We start from the raw sequence: 12,667 nt of genomic DNA on the forward strand, positions 1-12,667 counted from the left end.
TGAAGCTTCCAGGAAATATTCCATATTTGTATTTGCCTATACGTAAATAGACCTGGCCTCAAAACCCGTGTGCCACAGATAGGATAGTAACCAATAAAAATCTAATTGCCAAATGTGTGGAAAAACAATAATGTATTTATAAGGTTAATTGTGCATGACCATCTCTGCTTAGTAACCTATATGGAATGGTTTTGAGCTTTAGGGTATCTTTTCCTTAGTTAAATAATATTTAATGAAATCCATTGTTTATTAGTCACAACAAAGTGTTTATGTGTAGTCTATGATTCCCTACCTTATTATTCTTTTTTTTAATGTTGGAATTCAATTATTTATATAAAGTCCCTTGTAAAAATATGGAACGCTTCACGAATTTGCATGTCATCCTTGCGCAGGGCCCATGCTAATCTTCTCTATATCGTTCCAATTTTAGGATATGTGCTGCCGAAGTGAGCACCCCTACATTATTATTCTTATAAGTAGGGAGATGATAATTCAAAAAGACAGTTGGAGTTCAGAAAAATCTCACAAAAGCAGAGCATCGTATAATGGTGAGTTGTTTTCTGTTTTAAATTTTGTAGGTGACATATAATTCCCGCCCTTTTGCTTTCCCAGTATTTGGCTCGGAAGGTGCTGCCACTTACAATCCTTGCTCCTCTGGGTGGGTGCAAGATATATCTTTCCTGGAGATCATCATCCAATGGCAATGCCCTCGGAGAAGTATGTTATCCGTGCTTTCTGGACACTGAGATTCCCATCCTGATTTTTCAGTTTTCCTCTAATTCTGAAAACTAGAAGGAACCATTCATATATATCTATATATACATATGCATATATATTTATGTATATCTGTTTGTTGCTAAATATAGGCGGAGTTAATTTCTATATTTACAACCAAGGAATCTGGCAATTAATTGTACTGGCATTGGAGAATATACATAATAAACACCTCATAGAAAAAAATCTCTGCTTACGCGGAGTTAATGACTAACTGAACACAGCCTAGGTTTTTGTTTTTTTTTTTAAGAGAGACTGATAAAAAATAAACTGGGATGAAAAAATAAACTGGGATGAAGATGATAGGAGAAAATAGCTAACATAACTAAGGAAAAAACTGTTTCTAATTACCTTCACAGTGTCTATTTACATCAAAAGGAGACAGATTTTATATTCATATTCATTTTTATTGAGTATCATGTGTCTGGAGTATTGTAAAGATTCATCCATGAGTACTTCTGCCCTCAAAGAACTTGACTCTAGTAGACTGGAAACTTACCCAAACACAAATAATTACAAGAAAGAAGAAGAAAAACATTTTACTGATATTCGATATTATAGTGTTTATAGCAACAATGGGAGATAGGTATTATTCTCCATTTTGCAGATGAAGATTATGAGGCTCAGGGAGTCTAAGTCACAAGATCCTCCAATGATTGAGCCCAAATTCAAATATTGATGCTTGCTTTGTCCATGTCACAGTGAGATTTCCAAGTGCAATAAGTGAAAAAGTTTAAGGGTTAGGTGTGTACAGAAAAATGAATTTCTTTCAACCACAGCAATGTCATAAGGCTTCAAGAGGGAGGTAGGAGCTGAGCTTCGAGCTTGGGAAGATTTTAATTTTCAAATATAGAAAAGAAGGATGATTCAGGTAGTGAGAAGAATATGGACACATAGGAGTTTAAACACGGATCAGTGAAAGCTATTGTTTGGAGTGACAGGTATTTTAAGGAAAAATAGAGAAATATCTTAAGAAAGATAGTTTGAACTCAAATCTTGAAAAACCTCAAAAGTTGGCATAAAGAACTAACTCATCATTATTGCAAGTCTATCAGAACCTCTACTATTAAACAGAACCTCTATCAGTATTAAACTTAAAACTACTTTATACACCTATCCTGCATTTAGAATATCCAGCTAACTTAGGGTAGTCATGATTTATTTTGACAGCCACCTGCCTGTACAACCACATTTGGTTCAGATAAAACCTAGTGTTGGCTTGTTCATTCATTCCTTATATATTTGTTCATTCTTTAAACATACACAAATCACCTACTATTTAGCAGATCTTCTCATAGATCCCATGGATATAATCGTAAGATATTCTCTCTAACCTCCATGAGTTGGGGAAACTATAGGCAAACTAACAATTGCAAGAGAATATGATAGATGCCGTAATAAAATGTGGCATGGGTACTATGGAAGCAACAATAAGATTAGACAATCACCTAATTATCTACTCCAGATGGCCAAACGGCCCAAATGAGTGATCAAAAGTCAGTTCTAAATATGACATTGACTTATCTTCTTAAATTGGACCCGTAGCTATTGGTGTTCCCTAGCGTTTTGGCTAAAATACAGTGATAAGCAGAATGGTAGATTCAATGAGGCACTGAAGGTATGTTGAGGTCAGGTTGCGAGGTCTTGGAAAATATGTCTATGTGGTCCTTGTGTAAACAATGCCATAAAAACTTGTTATCATGTGGGACTTAATCACTTAGACTTAAGTTCAGCCTGAAGCTCTTGTTAGAAAAGACATGTGAGGTTCCCATCATAGCACATCATGTTGCACTGTTCTCAAATGATGTTTCCTAACAGTTTCTTTTGCTAGATCCATACACTAATTTATTCTGAATTTGAGGAGTTTTGGTTTCAGCCTCTTTTAGGTACTAAGGAGAATAGTAAGTCCCATGGCTCACTTTTTTTTTTTTTTTTTTTTTTTTTTTTTTTTTTACTTCTTAAGAGCTTTGGACATAGGTATGTGTATTTAAGACTCCCTATGCCTCAGTTTCCTGATCTTTACAATGGAGGTAATAACTCCTGCCTCATGGAGTTCTTCAAAGTAATACTGCCTACAGAGTACTTAGTTCCAAGCCTCACACATGTTAATATTTAATAAATATCAGGATGACAACAGAAGTGCAGATGTCCACTGAAAAAAATTCCATCCAAATACCTGGTGTTCAGTCTCAACTAAGCCTGCTACACAACTGGCTCGTTTTTCCCTTATTCCATGCCATCATATCCCCCATTCTCATCAGAACATCTTCTCAGTGTTTACCATTCCCCTCAAGCTCCAACTCAACCCCTACACCTCTCACTTTCAACAACCTTGGCACCAGAAAGGAGCTACTTAAGCTTCTGGTCCTCCCCGGCTGTAGACCACACCTGTGCCCACCTGTACCAAATCTTTCCAGGCTCAGAGGAAGAGGAGCCCTTTCTACTCAAAGCTACCTTCTCCGTTTGTGCTCTGGTTTCCACTACTTCCTGATTTTGTAGCTCCTCGATGATTTACATTTCTCTTTCTTATAGCGCTTTCAGCCTATAAACATGCTAGGTTCTCTCCCTTTATGTATCTATCTTGTTTCAATCTGTCCATAGGAAATGTGCCATCTGTATATCATATACTCACACACTCACATACATACATACCTCCGTACATACATAATTAGATAGATAGATGATAGATAGACAGAAAAGTGAGTGGATGGATGGATGGATAGATGGATAAATAGATAGATTTAGATAGATTTTTATATCTAAACATATTTCCTTGAACCTAAAGCACAGTCTAGTTAGTTTTCCCTCTTCTTCAACCCACTCTAATCTGGTGTCAACCTCTGTGGCTCCTCTGGAAATAGCCGTGTCATTTGATGACTTTCTAATTGACAAATTCAATGAAAACTTTTCAGTTTTCATCTTACTTCATTACACCTACTCTTACTGTTTTTTTTAAATTTTTTTATTGTTATGTTAATCACCATATATTACATAATTTGTTTTGATGTAGTGATCCATGATACATTGTTTGTGCATAACACCCAGTGCTCCACGCAGAACGTGCCCTCTTTAATACCCATCACCAGGCTAACCCATCCCCCCACCCCCCTCCCCTCTAGAACCCTCAGTTTGTTTTTCAGAGTCCATCATCTCTCCTGGTTCGTCTCCCCCTCTGACTTACTCCCCTTCATTCTTCCTCTCCTGCTATCTTCTTCTTTTTCTTTTTTCTTAAAATATGTTGCATTATTTGTTTCAGAAGTACAGATCTGTGATTCAACAGTCTTACACAGTTACTGTTTAAAAGTCATGATAACAGTAAAAGTCTTCACCGGTATGCAAGAGTTCCTAAGTTATATCACACAGCACAGTTAAATGATTAAGTATGTGGACTTTGGCATCCTAATGCCTGGAATCAAATCCCAGGTCTGTCACTTGATAGATTTGGGATTTTAGATGAGTTTAGATGAGTTTAGGTGAGTTACTTAACTTCTCTGAGTCATAGCTTTCTTATCCATATGAGGTGGATAATAATAATAACTTACTCATAGGGTTGTTGTATAGACTAGTTGTTTAATACAGAAGAACAGCATCTGGCACATAAGAAGTGTTAAGTAAATATTGGTTATTATTGTTCATTTACTAGTTCTGCAAAAAGCTTACTCAAAGATACATAATATCATCTAGTCAATAGAGATACAATCAAAATAAAGAATTATAGATAGGAAGCTATATATACACATCCACAAGTACATATATATACACATATATATTTTTCTATTTTATAAATGAAAACTAAATAAAGAAACTAGAAAAACACAGTTAAGTATAATATTTTAATATTTATATTTTTACAAACTTTAAATATAAAAATAATCCTTGAAATACAAGATACATAATATGCTCTATTTGATAATCATTTAGGTCTAAAATTTCAGATTGTATCATCAGAAACTGCAAGTTCATGAGATGGTAAGATAAGGGGAACTAAAAAAATTCTTAATTTCTCATCTCACATGTTGGATAGATAACTAGAAATAAATGGATCCAAATATGAGTTTTGCAAAAATATGGTGTACTAATTCTATAAATGAAAAAGATATATGCCTTCCCTAATCATAGTGTAGTCCTTCTCAAATGAGATATATCAACATATATTTCTTTTCATATACAGATATGTCTCCCAGACGTCTAATAGTATCTTGTCCCTTTTTAAAACAGGGTCCCCAAAACTTTACTCGCACAAAAGCATGCGTGAAAGAGCAATGCAGAATTTACTCAAGAAATTTAACAGAGAGAGAGGAATAGATTCACATCACACAGCGAACAACCTAATAAATCCCAATTAAATATCATGCATCTGAATATGAATTTTCTTCTTTTTGACACTTTCTACACATGTGAAGTTCAGATGCTCTTTGCTTGTCCCCCTTTCCAGTACTCTTCCCTTTCCTTTTTCCACAGTGGGGCCCACCCAAGATTCACTTCTACCCTTCATTAGGCTTGTGAAAGCATCTTCTCATTGAGGCTATCCTCTCTCCTCCAAATATCATCTGTTAAGAATATATATTTTCTATATCTTTAATTTATAGACACACATGCATAAATGTATATGCATACATGTGAGAGATTTTTAGAAAAAACAGCACGTTAGTGCTGGTTATCTATGAGTTCCCCTCCCTTGGTTATTTCCGCCAACCTCCAACCCTCAGGGCAGGCAGCAGGTCTCCAGGGAATCTCCCTGGGGAAGCCCTCCCTGGGGCCTGACTGCATTTTACATCTGGAAATGAAATGATTAGTATTTTTGTCTACCCTCCCCTTTAGATTATAAGCTCCCTGAGGGCAGGAGCCGTATCTTACTCATCTTCACATTTATAGCTTCTAGAAGGCTCTTCAACATGATCCAAGCTGCAAAATTTGAACTAAATTCAAATGACACTGGTAAAATAATTTTAGCCATCAGCGAATATATGAGGTGGGACAATACTTAGCTTAAAAGACTTTTTTCCCCTCTATTCTATGTGTGTTCAAGAAACTATTTTACTTATTCAAATAGTTGGAGTGTCAAGCAGAAAAGCCTAAAACTACAAGTCTTGTGAGGGAAGGAACAGATGATACCAGTTAAAACAACATCCCTATGTTGTGGTTCTTCGGTGCAAGAGCTCCTGTTGTTTGTTCTATCGATGGCACGGTGAAAGAAAGCTGGGAAGAATGGAATAAGGGACCAGACAGAATTTTAAACTTCTCTTCCTAGTGTGCTTAGGAGAATATCCTTAGCCAAAACTGCTGAGTACAGATAAAATACTTTGCTGCTCTTTAAATCACCCTAATCTTGAAAGCAATTAACTGTGCTTTGATAATTGAATTGATTTTTCCTTCCTCATTGAGGAGCATTGACATCGACTGGGGAACTGATGGAAAATCTCTTGAATATCATTAAAAATTAGCTTTATTGAACAGCTTAGCATATATTTCAAATATATTTTAGAGTGAACTTACAAAGCTAAGTAAAAAAATAAATAAATAAATGCGGTCAAGTGTGCTGCTACCTTCTAATACCATAGTTGAAAAGAAACAAATAATTCTGGACATTTTTTTTTTTTTAAATAAAGGAAACAATAGTTGTTTTTTTTTTTTTCCCCTCTCACATTCATATATAATTCAAAAGCATTTCAACTAATTTGGCTCAGATTTTCCCAGTACAGCTGCCTTTGGCCGAGACTTAGAAGGAAAAGTTTCAATAGAATGGCAATTATTCCTGAATGTATCAGGACTGTTCTAACGATGATACTTAGTGACCACATTATGGTAAAAATGCTTAGCTGTAGACACAGAATTTATATCAATGCACTGGGCTCACATGAGGTGCCACAGAAGTGATTGTTGTTTTTGTAAGATTATAGGAACTACAGAGCACACGCTGCTCTAGATGGCATGTTTGTGTCCCTCCGAGATTCATATGCTGAAACCTAAAACCCACCAAGGTGGTGGTAAGAGGAAATGGGGTCACCGGAAGGTGATTAGGTCATGAGCACAGAACCTTCGTGAATGGGATTAGTGCCCTTATCAGAGAAAGCTCTCCTGCCCCTTTCCACCATATGAGGAGACCATGAGAAGCTGGTGGTCCACACCCCAGAGAAGGGCTCTCACTAGAACCTGACCATGCTGGCACCTAGATCCTGGACCTCCAGAACTGTGAGCAACAAACTTCTGCTGCCCAGGATGCACAAGGCTGCGTCCTAGGCAGAAGCACTGCTCCTGGAAAAGCCTGCTGCTCTTTTGGGCCCACTTGCTTACTCTCTGAAACTGTATCCCCAGACTGCCTTAGTTTCCTGTCCTGTAATTTTATTTTATTTATTTAAGAGAGAGAGAGAGAGAGAACGAGTGGGGGAGGGGGCAGAGGGAGAAGCAGACTCCCTGAGGAGCAGGGAGCCTGTTGCGGGACTCCATCCCAGGACCCTGGGTTCATGACCTGAGCTGAAGGCAGATGCTTAACCGACTGAGTCACCCAGGCGCCCTCCTGTCCTGGTTGACTAACAAAACTTTCTTCTGACATTGATTCAGAATTCTATTGATTTAGAATACAGAGAACCAGGAAGGTGAAATAGTAGGGCTTTTTTCATAGAAATTTATGATGATAATTTATTTTCATAGCCACAGCCCCGAGGCACTGAAAAAGCCATGAAATACTTCATTGATAGGAAGCAAATCAAGGTCTTAGGGTGAGTTTGGTGCTCAGGATTGTTTTTGAATTTATTTTCTTTGAAAATTGGTAATCTTCAGATGGTATAAAATTTCATTCATATTATTCAGTCAACCAGATTCCCTAATGCCCAATAATTCTAGGCAAATAATCATTTGCTGTACAAATGTTAGAAATTTTACTCTACAGATTGAATTGCACAGCTATTGAGTATGAAGTTGTACATTAAAGAGTCTAATTTAAATTAGCAAAATTAAATGATAATGGTCTCAATTATTTTAATTTCATAAAAAGAAGATACAATTTGGGAGGAACTTTTGAGTAGCAGGGTGCCCTTCAAGGACTTCATCAAAAACAGTGCAACATTTATACTCATTTTTTTTCATAAACTTTCCTCTTCACTTAAGAAAATTTCAATTTATTGAGCATTTTACTCTCTGCACCGCACTCAAATAGCTACCTAGCAAGGAAAGGTGGAAGAAGCAAAAATGGATGCTCACTGCATCCTACTACGTGCTAGGTACTGTGGAGAGTGTGTGGAGTCAGGCAGCAATGAATGTCAGCCCTACTGTCTGTTATTTGGGTGACCTTGGGCATGTTACCTAATCTGTCTAGCCTTAGGATCATTATCTGTACTATGAGTATAACAATTCTTTATAGGACTTCAGGTAGAATAAAATGGGCCGATATAACTGAAGCATTTCACATAATAGCTAACACAGGGCACCTGCTCACCAACTGGAGACTAATCTCAGTTTTCCTTCCTTCTCCCTTAAATCATGGTTTTCTCCACTGCATTAATCCTCTCAAACATGCAGTGTTGCTCCCACCTGGAAGGAACTTTGCCTTGACCCCACTTTTCCTGCCAGGTATGATCCCACCTCTCCGCTTCCCATTACAACTATGCAAAAGAGGAGAAGTCAGGCTCTCGTGGTAAGCTGTGATTGGGTGGTGAAAGTGAGTAGATCTCAAGCTTGACTGACAGCAAAGTCACAGAAGCAGCTCAGTCAGCAAAAGGGACCAGGTACATACACATGCACATGCACACAAACACAAAACACACATCATACTACACACACACACCACCACCACCACCACCACCACCACCACTGGTGAATGGAATGGAGAAGGACTAGGTAGAGGTGGGATGACCAAGAGGGTTTAAACAACCTGAGAGTCAGGGATTCAAAGGGAAAGGGTGATCAATGATGTCCAGGGCTGCCAAAAGATCAAGGTGTGTAAAACACTAAGAAAAAAAAAAAAAAAAGGCCCTGCGTTTGTCAATTAGGAGATCATCAGTGACTCCATAAAGAAATCTCAGTAGAGTAAAGACAGAAACCTATACCAGATGGCTTAAATCACGGCAATAATTCCTTTCTTCCCATTATCTCTTAAGTGTAATACAGTCAGGTCATCCTCTTACTGCCCTACTAAACCTGTTCTTATCGAGGTTACCAGTGACCTCCACATTACTAAACCCAGTGGTCAGTTTTCAGTTTTCAGTACATCATCTGCAACATTTGATAAAGTGGATCACTCTCCATCCCTTGAAACACTTTCTTCACTCAGCTTCCCAAACATCACTCTCATGGGTGTTCTTACCCCACAGACAACTCCTTTTCTTGTTTCTACTCACACCTCTTTCCCTTAATGTAGGAATATTCCAGAGTCTTTAGATCTCCTCTTCTCTTCACTAAGTTTCATGGCCTCAAATGCTCTCTAATAGTTGAGGATTCTGAAATTTATATTTCTAGCACAGACTATGCATCTGACTCCAGATTCGCATATTCAGTGATCTACTTGACATTTCCATTTGGATGTGTTTAGGTAACTCAGATTTATTACACTGAAAACTAAACTCCTGATCTTCCTATTCACTCATTGTTGCCCACATTTCCATAAATGTTAACTCCATCCTTCCAGTTATTGTTTCCAGAAATCTTGGCATGATGCTTGTTGCCTCTATTTCTTTTGTACCCTATATGGTGGTTTTAAAATATACCTACTAAATCTGATGCTCCTTCCTTGAAATGGTGGAGCCTAATTTCCTTCCCTTTGAGTGTGAGCTGGACTCACTGTCATGACTCTAATAAATAAAATAAAATGGAAGCGAAGGTGTGAAACTTAAAAGACACTCTGGCTTCCTCTTTCTTCTCTCTTTTTTCTCACTCTGCGTATATTAGTCTATTTGGACTGCCATAACAAAATACCATATGCAGGATGGCTTAAACAATAGAAATTTTGTTTCTCACAGTTCTGGAGGCTGGAAGTCCCAGATCAAAGTCCAGCAGGGTTGGTTTCTGTGAAAGCTCTCTTCCTGGCTTGCAGACAGTTGACTTTTCTGTTCTCACATGGGTTTGGGGCTTCAACATATAAATTTTGGGAGGTGGATACAAACATTCAATTCATACAATGGGCGAAGTTAGTGGTCATGTCATAAAAACGCTCAACTAGCCTAAGAGAGGCCCATGTGGCAAAGAACTGAAGCCTCCTACCAATAGCTTGATGTGAATGAGCCATCTTAGCAGCAGATCATTCAGCCCCAGTCACACCTTCAAATGATACTACCCCATACAACATCCTCACTACAACCTGATGAGAGACCCTGAGCCCGAATTACTCAACTGAACTGTATGAAATTACTGACCCACAAAGTCTGTGAGACGTTTGTTGTTTTAGTCCACTTAGTTTTGGCTTGTTATGAAGCAATAGGTAATTAATACACCCCACATCCAATCAATTGGCAAAGTCAATTGGCTCTATCTATAAAACATATCCAGAGTACAACTACTTTCATTGTTACTACCTAAATATATGCCACCATTATATCTTACCTGGGTTTTTGCAAAATCCTCTTAACTGACTTCCCTAATTCTACCTTGACTGTTACCATCGGTCCTCAATACAACTGAGTGATCCTATTAAGACATAAGTCATATCATGTCACATATCTCCTTCTGCTTTCACCCTCATTCTCTTTGCTTCTGCCACACTGGCTTCCTTATCATTCCTGGACCATGCCAGGTACCTTCCAACCTCAGGGCCTTTGCACTTGCTCTTCCCCTTGCCTGAAGCACACTTCCTCCAGATATCTTTATTGCTTACCCCTTCTTCTTCTTCAAATGTTTGCTTAAACATTAATTTCTTATTTCTTATGCTCCTTCCCTGCTTCTGTAGCTCATATGACCTACCATACTATGTAATTTACTCTTTTTTTTTAAATCCCTTAAATAGAATGTTACCTTCAGGACTGCAGGGATTTTATCTATTTTGTTTACTCTTGTGTCTTCAGTGTTAAAGAGTGTGCCTGGCACATATTATGTATTCATTAAAATTTGTGGAAAGAATGAATGAATAAATGAGATAAATAGGCAACACAATTTTTGTGTTTTTTTATATAAAAAATAAACTTGCTAGAAGTCAGACACCTATGTTGTGGGCTTGTGAAGTATGAACCTAGGTTCCTCTTGAGTCCAGTGTTCATTTCACTCCAATGTTCATTTAATTACAAAACACTGCAGGGCTCATTTTATGCTACTGTGTTTTTTGTTGTTAATTTTCATAAGAAGGATAATTGGAAGAAAAATCTCCCTCTCCTTTGTTTTTTGGTCCATATGAAGATGGGAAGGAAAGATGGTGCTATCAAAAATATGAATGATGTCTCACATGGCAGTGACTTTCCCATTGTCGGAGATACCAAAAGCAGAAGTTGAATAGCCACTAACAGATGATAATGTGGAGGGGATTGATGCAGTGCATGAAGGTTAACCAGGTGACCTGTCCTTGGTTCCCTCTAACCTGAGATTATATTCCAGCAATCCACAAAGAGTCACTGCACAGACATTACATTTCCAGCTCTGTGAAGGGAAAGGATGAGCCAAAGGGAGAGTCAAGTCAGTCTTCAGCTGTCCGTGAGGGTGCCTGTGTCTCTGAGGAGACAGACTCTTTTGTCCCGGGTGTGCAGGGGGATATCGGGTTTGGCTTTTGACATATTAAACCTTGGGAACAACCAAATGGACATATCCTGAGGTATACTGAGTAATACCACCTTCTTCCTCTAGAACCAGAGAGAGGAGAGGAAGGAAAATAGGGGATCTCTGTCTCAGTACAGTTTAACACCAATACCATCTGTGTTAAGAGGGCTGCTTCTTTAGGGACATCAAACCTTGTAAAAATTTCTGATCAAACCCTCCAGGGGCTACATTTAAACTGTTCTGAGTTTTGTCAATAAGGAAGTAGAATTGGTTCTTCATTTTCTGATCAAGACACAGAGAAGAAGTAAGAAGCCTTGCCAGGTTATTTCATTAGAAGAAAGTAACTATCCTGAAGCAATACACTTAAGCAAGACTGACTGCTGCTGAGGTAGAGGGGAGGTATGATACGCTTCGCTCCCGGAACGGATCAGTCAGATCCCGAGTGTTAATTATTGTACAGCTGTCCTGGACGGCAGGTGGGCAGGAAGAGCTCAAGACACAGGTTCATGCGGATGGGGAAGGTAAGTCATGGAATTTCAGTCATGAGAACCTTGAATATGAAAAGCGTGTGCTTGGGCTATCTGATTTAAAAATCAAATGAAATCCAGCTCCCCCCATGCACCCTATCACAGAATGTTGCTTTCTTCATTCTGCTTTTCATAACAATGGGAGGTGTCAAAATGAATGATGTTGAATTGGTTATTGGAAAAGTGCCATGTAGTACATTTGTGTGGTATTGTTAAAATGTAAATCAAGTCAACTTCATTAGAATGCTTAGTAGTTTCAAAATCAGGCGAGAGTCCTTTCCTAGGCCCTGTTCCCAGCTGGAAGAGTAGTTTCCTCTGCACAGCTGTCCCTGCCACTAACTGTCTGAGACAGAGATGGCATTTGAATATAGATTTGAATATACTGAGCAACTGACAGATATTCTCAGTACACAGTCTATGTCAGTTTTCCACATTAGGAAATAAGTTTTGCTCATTCAACTGACCTTGATAAGAACATAAACTCTTGCAGCGTGGGGTACTACAGAAAAGAGATGCCACTGCTGTTCTCACCAATTATGACTATATAGCTATGGCCTTGGGTTTCAATTAGGCAGAGCAGTAAACCCTGGGTAAGCAGCCTTAGGTTGCAGTGCATACTACAGGGGGAAACAGAACTGTTCTTCCTACTTTGTTGGGATAGCGCAGCTTGATGAGAGCAGTCCATCTGAGGA

General features: G+C 38.4%; 1 non-coding gene across 1 annotated transcript; it reads right to left on the reverse strand.

Moving 5' to 3' along the window:
* Positions 1 to 347: 347 nt before the first annotated feature.
* On the reverse strand, positions 348 to 454 carry LOC112838422 (U6 spliceosomal RNA). The gene has a single exon (XR_003211981.1). It is a non-coding gene; the product is annotated as a U6 spliceosomal RNA (small nuclear RNA).
* Between the last annotated feature and the right edge of the window lie 12,213 nt (positions 455 to 12,667).

This window comes from Callorhinus ursinus, unplaced genomic scaffold (assembly GCF_003265705.2).
Source record: "Callorhinus ursinus isolate GAN/ISIS: 27379988/994484 unplaced genomic scaffold, GSC_fseal_2.0 scaffold26, whole genome shotgun sequence".
In the NCBI taxonomy this organism is placed as follows: domain Eukaryota; kingdom Metazoa; phylum Chordata; class Mammalia; order Carnivora; family Otariidae; genus Callorhinus; species Callorhinus ursinus.